General features: G+C 37.9%; 1 long non-coding RNA gene across 1 annotated transcript; it reads right to left on the bottom strand.

Moving 5' to 3' along the window:
• Positions 1-4,918: 4,918 nt before the first annotated feature.
• Positions 4,919-8,674, bottom strand: LOC128705105 (uncharacterized). Its single transcript, XR_008409662.1, has 2 exons — positions 8,534-8,674; positions 4,919-5,051 (listed from the first exon to the last, which is right to left on the bottom strand). It is a non-coding gene; the product is annotated as an uncharacterized lncRNA (long non-coding RNA).
• Between the last annotated feature and the right edge of the window lie 1,168 nt (positions 8,675-9,842).

Here is a 9,842-nt window from a genome sequence, read left to right as displayed (position 1 = left end):
CCTTCAACATAGGAGGGATGTGGGTGGCCTTACTGTTATGTACAAGGCCAATATTGTCAAAATACCACACTTGGATCCACTTCGAGGACAGCGTGAAACAAGCTTTTATGCCACAAGACGGGCAGAAAGCAGCAACTTCACTCTGGCTGTACCCTTCTCCAGAACATCACTCCATCTGAGATCTTACATACCCAGGATGACTCGAGTATGGAACACATTCCTACAGCATAATGATGTCAACGAGATAACGTCAGTTGATCAAATGAAAATGCTGGCCCACAGATGGCTCCAACTTCATCCTGTTCCCTACTTGTATGTCTCATAACAATAAAAATGCTTTCAAATGAGCTGATGTAGGTAACAGCTCTTAGCTTGTCAATAAAGTTAGGAATCCTTAACCTGTAAATAGCTGTCAATAAAGCTAGGGATCCTTAACCTTGTCAAACCCTGTGTAAAAAAAAAAAAAAAAAAAAAAAAAAAGAGAAAGAGAAAGAAAGAGAGAAAGAAAGAGAAAGAGAGAAAGAAAGAGAGAAAGAAAGAAAGAGAGAAAGAAAGAAAGAAAGAGAAAGAAAGAAAGAAAGAGAAAGAAAGAGAGAGAGAGAGAGAGAGAGAGAGAGAGAGAGGAGGGGGGGGGGGAAGTAACACTTTGGATTTTAAAAGAATGTGTGGAAGAAATCAGACAAGTTTATTTGGGCCACCCTGCCTTGGTAGGAATCGGCCAGTGTGATAATAATATATATAAAAAAAAAAAAAAAAAAAAAAAAAATATATTTTCCAAAGCTAAAGAAATCTGTTATCCTTTCATTTTCCTCTCCTTTATTAGATACCAACACGTGTTTGGGGGAAAAGAAATAATTGTTGCATGTACTGAGACAAGTGTAACCATAATAGACCACATATGGACCAACATACTAGCCCCCTTAAATCAGGGATAATCACAGACAGCACTACAGACCACTACCCAACCTTCCTCTTAACAAACATTAGTAAGCCACCACTCGAATACAACAAAGTTTCATTTAGACTCCATGACGAGGCCTCAATAAGGAATTTCACAGCAGACCTAGAGATTGTTGACTGGCCTACAGAATTCTCCAATGCCAATGGTATTGACGTTTGGACAGACATTTTTCTTAACAAAATACTTAGACTATACAACAAACATTGTCCCATAAAAACTAAACAGATCACGTACAAACGGCTTGGTTGCCCATGGCTAACCAGCAGCATTCTGAAATCCATTGATAAGAAACACCAATATGAAAAGCAATACAGACAGGGCTTAATACACAAAGATATTCTTAAACAATATTCAACAGTTCTCACCAAATTAATAAAGCCAAACAACTGTACTACTCCAGCAGATTCACTGACACAAGAGGAGATATAAAAAAAACCTGGAAAATACTTTCCCAGATTCTGGGGACCAACAAACTGAAAAAAAAACAAGAATATTGTTCTAACTAAACCTCATGAACCACTGCATCCCACTGATACAGCTAACAAGATAAACGACTTCTTCTCAAACATAAGATCAAATCTCGCCAGTAAAATCCCACGTACCAATGCCCGTGCCGGGGACTACCTAGATGGGAATTTCCCAAATTCCTTCTATCTTGTACCAACTGAGCCCACGGAAGTCACCGCGATCATAAAGTCACTTAAAAATAACTCGGGGAATCTGTCTCACGTCCCACCATTATTGTACAAGCGAGCGGCCCATGTCCTTTCACATGCTATTACATTACTTTTTAACAAGTCACTAGAAACTAGCACTTTCCCGACACTACTCGGGACAGCAAGGGTTACACCAATACATAAAGGTGGTGACCCCACAGACGTAAACAACTATAGGCCAATATCAAACTTACCATTGCTATCCAAAATCTTCGAGAAACTCGTGCACAGGAGACTATATTCATTTATAACATCACAAAACATACTCAACCCTTGCCAATTTGGATTCAGAAAAAATAAAAGCACTAATGATGCAATTATAAAAATGCTAGACCTGCTTTACACAGCATTGGAAAATAAGGAATATCCGCTAGGAATTTTTATTGACCAAAGAAAAGGGTTTGACGCAGATGACCAAGGCATCCTACTCCACAAACCTGACCACTATGGTATAAGAGGCCATGCGCTTGCATATTTCAAATCCTACCTTTCTAATAGGTATCAGTATGTCACCATTGATGAGACAGCCTCATCAACACGGCCACTTGATACTGGAGTTCCGCAGTAAGTGTCCTTGGACCCCTACTCTTCCTCATTTACATCAATGATCTTCCAAACATATCCCAACACCTGAAACCCATTCTCTTTGCTGACGACACGACTTATGTCATCTCCCACCCTAATTTTGCCACCCTCAACACCATCGTTAACGAGGAGCTGCTCAAAATATCGGCTTGGATGACAGCCAATAAACTTACACTTAACACTGGCAAAACCTACTATATTATATTTGGTAGCAGAGCAGGTGTTGCACAACACTAATTGCCAGACATAATGAGGGCAAATTCCTTGGCCTATACCTCAACAACAACCTAAATTTCAGCACCCATATCCAACACACAACAAAAAAAGTATCCAAAACGGCGGGGATCCTCTCCAAGATACGATACTACGTGCCACAAACTGCCCTTCTCACACTATACCATTCACTTATATATCCATACCTCACCTATGCTATCTGTGCTTGGGGTTCAACTGCAGCAACACAAAGCCAATAATAACCCAACAAAAAGCCGCAGTAAGAATAATCACTAAATCCCATCCCTGGCAACACACCCCCCCCACTCTTTATAGATCTAAACTTACTCCCTGTTCAGAACATCCACACTTACTACTGTGAAATCTATATCTACATGACCTTAAATTCCAATATTAACCTTGACCTAAAATGCTTTCTTGATAGTTGTGACAGGATCCACAGGCATAACACCAGACACAAACATCTCTATGACATTCCCCATGTTCGACTAAACCTTCACAAAAATTCAATGTACAGTGGACCCTCGCCTAACGAACGCACCGCATAACGTTAAATTCGCCTAACAATACATTTTAACGCTAACATTTTGCCTCGGCTAACGCTAAAAAATTTGCCTAACGATATTCATTCTCAGGTACCAATTAATATCGTTAGGTGAGGGTCCACTGTATTTCAAAGGACTTAAAATCTGGAACACCCTACCTGAAAACTCTAGAACTGCAGACACATTCATCACTTTCAAAACTACAGTTAGAAAACATCTTATCTCCCTGATCCACCCCGACAACTAACTACATGTTAACCACCTGGTGGTTTACAATTACACTGACTCACCCACTGACTAAACCCAGAAATACTAATCTTAATCTTAAAATAATAAATCCTAACTAGTCCTAAGTTTGCCTATGATACTCCAATATAGACACTTTGTATTGTGCCAAAACAAAAGCATTCACATTGCTAAACTCACAAATTATGATGTAGTCACTTAGCTTTAATACCATAATCTGTAAAGATTTAATGTTAAGAATTAATCTAAGTCTGCTCGAAATGCCTAGCCAGGCTAGGTGTCTTAGTGGCCCCCTCTGTAATTAGTATTTTATAACATGTAAACCACACAATACCCAAAACCTGTAAACCCCACATTGTAACCCTTATAGAGAATAAACTTGAATTGAATTGAATATATGTGTACTTTATATGAAATATAAGGAAACAACCTGGGGAAAAGGTTTAGACAGTTACCCAGTGATATTAACCCGTTGACTGTCGCGACCCCAAATCCTAAAGTCTATCTCTGTTGCAAAAAAACTTATGAAATGATAGAGAATCTTTTCCCGATGTAAACGACACCAAAAGTATGAAATTTGATGGAAATCTTATAGAATTACATTCTTCCAAAGTTAATCTCAGCAATGTTTACGTATTGGCGATTTTGCCCACTTTAAGCCCTATTTTCGGCCAATTCCATTGTTCCAGTCGACCAAACTCATAGCTATTTCTTTAGAGGATCATTTGTTCTATCGAGCAAGTACAAGAAACCGCCCACTTACCAATTTCAACTATCCAATAAAGTGGTCAGAAATTGGCAATTTGACCAATTTTATGCAAAGAAAAACAGATGCCAATTTTAAAATAGGGTTCAGAATGAACAATGCAGACATTTCTGGCACTAAAAATAACATTTTCTTTGTTCATCAGTCACAGCTCCAGGCCCCCCCTTGCTTTCTATTTTGAATTTTTATTCACACAAAAAACAGAAGATTTACTGTTATGCAGACTACTTCATTATTGTAATAATTGTATAAGTAATATCAATGCATTCAAGACCACATATTAGAATGGCTAACTGGACACCTATTGGACAATTACGTCATATGTTTACTCTTGAACATCGGCAAAAATCAAACATTTCTGTAATATATCTTCCATTCTATCAAATGAGATCAAGAAAACGAGAATACAACCATAAATACTATACAAAAATACACCTCAAAGTTGGTATTTTAATCCAAAAACACGGTCAGATTTTTTTTTTCCTCATTATGCACTGCGTGCTGCAGGATATTTTTTGTACTGTGCACACTGTCCACACACATCCATTCTCTCACATGTGGGCCTACCAGCTTTCTCCCGCTTGATTTGAAGCCGCTAGAATTTTGGAGTATAAATATGTCAAAAACACTGGTTCATAAGACGTATATACACGACCGAAACAGTCAGAAGGTTAATTTAAAAAATAACATGGAATTTCAATAACAGAAAAAGAACAGTATACTGTAATTACCATTGCAGTGATTTTCAAATCTCCACTTAAGTGTGTCAATCACCATCTCCAAAGCCAATTTCTGATCATTGTCATGATGCATCAAAAATCGTCTGATGTATTTGTCATCTGTTTTTATTCTCTTCACATCTTGGGGGTCATAAATCACACCATCAGAATCAATCTTCTGCACTACAGAACTACGAAGCAGGTCAATTTCTGCTTTTGTTGGTTCAGGAGGAATCGAGCCCATTTTACCCTAGGATGACGATAATGTTGTATTCGAGACTGAAATAGTGAAAAGCATTTTTAAGACAAAAAGTAGTCATTATTACTAGTTTTTATGTCCAAAATGCTTTGCGTAACAAGAAGCTTTCTTAGAACATACAAAAGTTGTAATCCCAGACCTTTATTAAATTTGTAGACAAGCAGACTACTAACTAATTGTAGTACTAGTACTGTATCCATGTAGATGCTGATTGTGTCAAATATGTACATACATGATCAATAAATTCTTTAATTCTTTTACAATGGAAGTAACTCAAACTAAGACTAGACAAATCTCAAGTGATGAAATAAGATAACACAATTAACACAAATACAACGATGATCCATGAATCCAGCTATTTGTCACAATACGAGGATCTAAATGAAACCCCAATGTAACTAATTACAAATTAGCCTTAACTGTGTTCACTTATGAGTTTCAACCAAATAACATACCACAGGGGATCATGAATAAACCAGACATCTGGGACTAGGGTTCATACAGCTCCAGCCATGAAGCACATATTACAACAAAATTAGTAATTTAAGGTCTAATGGTTTCACAAGCTGTAAGGCCACAATCCAGAGAAACAGTTTTGAATATTTTACTGAATGATATACTATACACTACTACACGCTCCCAACCAATCACTGCCTAAAAGTTTAGTAATCTTAGGCTAAGGCGGGTTACTTTACAAGAATGTTAATTAATCCACGTTCATGTAATTAAACTCAAAAGTATAAATAGTTACATATATAGAGAATACGAATGAGCCCTCAAATTACATCTAACAACTGTGGATTTTGTATCTTTTTCCAGAAGTCAGCTAAATCAAGGTACATTAAACTGAGGCTTTGGTGTAATGGTGGCAGGGCAAACATTGTTAATCAAATAAGCATTATGCAATAATACAATGGCAAAGAATTGCCAATGAAGAAAGACTGAAGTAGGTCTATTTTCAAATGCTAGGCAGGTCCAACACACCCAACCACATCCATTCAAATACTTGTCTGGCCTATATATGATATTAGCTCTTGTTTCAGTGACAGTGCCTGGGAGTTTGTTCCACTCATGTAAAATATTACTGCCAAACTAGCACTTTCCTATGTTCTTTCCAAATCTAAATGTTTCCAACTTTACACCACTGCTTTAAGTACGGTTTTGGTTAGATACTTTCAGCATGTTATTTATATACTCTATTTATTCCTGGGTTCTATTTGTATATTTCAGTCACATCCTCCCCCTAAATCAATATCTCTCCAGAATTGAAAATTCAGATTTCAGCACAACTCCACTGAAAAATTCCAATACATGTACTGGGATCAACATAGTCATCCTTCTCTGTATAGTTTCCGGTGCATTTATGTCCATTCTGTAATATGAAGATCAGAGCTGAGCAACAGTCAAAATGAGGCCTTACCAAAGATATGTAAAGTTGATGTATAACCAGAAGATAACTTAAAACAATAACTTAAATTATTACATGAGGGTCTCATGGTTGGTTGATGGATAGTTTGCTTATACTTATTACAATGATTTATCAATTTCTTAAATCATTATAGGTTTATTACACCAAGAAATTACAATGATACAGTGATATTGATGAAAATTTAAGAAAGTGCCTACCAATATTTTTTTGAATAAAAATTACACTAAGCACAGTTCACACCAGAGAGCAACTGAACACGAATATAAGTAATCTCACGAATGTTTGCAAGTCTAGCAGTCAGAAGTCAACATTTTTTCTACTGACGAGGTTCTCCCACATACAAATTTTATAAAATTATTGGTAAGCAACTTGTAGCCTGAATAACTCTAATGCTGGAAACTTGAAAAGTCAGACTGCTGAACACCAACACATTACACAAAGTAAAAGGACTTAAGTACAATTAATGTGACATTTTATTGTGGCAATGTTTCGCTCTCCAGGAGCTTTGTCAAGCCGTTACAAACAATATTACATAGTTGGTAATTCTACCAAAAATATATACCAAACACATTACCACATACAATTACAAGGACCTCAATGGAAATGTCACTTGGTCTGCCTTTTTTGGGCTACCCTATGTAATTTACACATCACTATGTATGATAATTGTAGTCGCCTAAATTTGCATAACTGTATATATGTGTACCTAAATAAACTTACTAATACTGCAAAGGTATACAAGGAAATGATGGGTTAATATCCCACATACCTTGGTTATTATTTGTCGCTAATGCATGTAACTAAAATATTAAATGTAATCATTTTAAAAAATAGCAAGACACTTAAACAAAATCAGATTTAAAGTAAAAGGACATATTTACATGAACATCCATAGATTTAACAAAATATTTGCCAATGCCATTAGGAAAGTGCAGTATATATTTGGTTTGCCAAATACACTATATAACCACTAACCTGAAAACACTACCAAGAAACAAATAAAATAATAAGGAAATAACACTAACAAAATCACTACAAAACACATTATATGTATGTGAAAATTTTCTTTTAAAACAAAATTTATATATTCTCAGCAGCTCAATACAAGGTTTAGGTGACGATCAAGTATACTAGGTACTTCACTTAGCAAGTCACAAACTACACTAGCTGTGGCCAGCACCAGTATTAAAGATCACTATGTACCCTATGAGGGCAGTATGGTAGAGACAGTCAGTGTGACCATTAATGCCACAATACGGGACTAACAAGGTTAATGTAGTCATTCAAGTTCATAGTACAGGACTGGCACTGTCAGTGTGACCATCAGAGGCCACAGTACAGGACTGACACTGTGTGGCCATCAGAGGCCACAGTACAGGACTGACACTGTGTGTGGCCATCAGAGGCCACAGTACAGGACTGACACTGTGTGTGGCCATCAGAGGCCACAGTACAGGACTGACACTGTGTGGGGCCATCAGAGGCCACACACTGACACTGTGTGTGGCCATCAGAGGCCACAGTACAGGACTGACAGTGTGTGGCCATCAGAGGCCACACACTGACACTGTGTGTGGCCATCAGAGGCCACAGTACAGGACTGACAGTGTGTGGCCATCAGAGGCCACAGTACAGGACTGACACTGTGTGTGGCCATCAGAGGCCACAATACGGGTCTAATAAGGTCACTAGTCATTCAAGGCCACAGTACGGGACTGGCACTATCAGTATGGCCATCAGAGGCCACAATATGGCACTGTCACAATGTGGCCATCAGAGGCCACAGTACGGGACTAACAAGGCCACACAAGTCCTCAGAGGCCACAGTACAGAACTACGACATTCAGTGCCACAGTAGTACTCCAACACGGTCACAGTAGAGGGCCACAGTAGAGGTGTCAGTGCCAGTGCCAGTGAGGTAATACGTGCCCACCACCTCCTACCCTGGATTACCACTGTGGTAATACGTGCCCACCACCTCCTACCCTGGATTACCACTGATAAATACATACATAATACCAACTTATAAGTTATTAAAGAGAGCTGAAGGCCGCCCTCCACAACTCCACTAACCACTTCCAACGTGGCTGCTTTAATGTCCGTACTTCACTCCTGTGATGAACTAAGTCCTGTTATCTTATCAGGATGTTAAAGAGGAGACACAAGATAATAATCATCAGCAGTGTTCACCTGCTGTTACCACCACTACCAACACACTCATCAGCTGATCTTCTCACTACACCTCCATACCTCGCTAATAATAATAATAATACACGTATCTTTAACCTGTTTAATTATTTCTTAATTTACCACAAACGTCGTAATTCATTTTGTCTCTAAATTTGAAAGCAATTACTTTCATATTATTTTTTTAATAATAACCAACTGAAATAAGTCACGTTGACTTTTTTTTTTGGTTATCATGGGTAATTTACACTATGATAATTGTACTTGTGTACCTGTGCCTAAATAAACTTATTTACTTAATTACTTACATCGTAAAAGTAACTCCAGCGATAGCTGTTTTTATTTTTTTAAAAAATAAGTTAGAGTGTTTGGAGGCAGCCTTGATCTATAACATATTGTAACATTACACCAGGAACTGTGGACAGACATGCAAGTGCAGTATTATGTTATCTGTAATTAACTAAGTTTATCTTACAGTTGGCTTTATCAAAGCGCAAGGAGAGAAACTTAAGGAAATAATTAACCTACAATAAAAATTTGATTGAAACCAGAGTTATGGACGTATTTGAGAGAAAGGAATATAACAAACAGTTCAGATTGAAGGTTAGAGGCGCAGTTATTGATGTGTGTTCCAAGTTCTATTATATGAGCCATAACAACACTAACACTGCCAGCTGCACCACTGGATTGCTGAACACAACCATTAACATTAATAATTTGTGGAAAAGTGTGCTGAGTGACTAAGGCATCAATACAGCTTATGGTATCCTACTTGGCTTCAAGGCGAAGCTTTGGGTGGGATTTAATAAGTTTTTGGGGTAAAAAAAAATAGTGGTTTGGATTGGGGTAATTTTCCATGTAGCAGGAGTGTCGCTGTTGTCTTACTTGACATAGATCATGTACCTGGTTCACTCGGTGGTAAGTTTCAGTTTTCATAATCCATCTGGAAGAGTGTTCACGAGTGCTGAGGAAGGTTTGGAGGACTTCTGTGCAGGGGTTTAAATGGGCTTGCCTGAGCATGTCGACCCCAGTGAGGACATTTCTTGCACGATCTCTGATGCTTGGAATATCAAGTTCTTTCCGCACATTTAGAATTTTGGTATACCAAGCGCATCCAAGGATTATCCTCATTGCTTCGTTCTGCAGTTTATTCAGCCCTCCAAGCTTCCAGTCTGACACAACAGCAAGTAGTGTT

This window comes from Cherax quadricarinatus, chromosome 45 (assembly GCF_038502225.1).
Source record: "Cherax quadricarinatus isolate ZL_2023a chromosome 45, ASM3850222v1, whole genome shotgun sequence".
NCBI classification, from domain to species: Eukaryota; Metazoa; Arthropoda; class Malacostraca; order Decapoda; family Parastacidae; genus Cherax; species Cherax quadricarinatus.
This window is presented reverse-complemented; position numbering and strand designations above follow the sequence as displayed.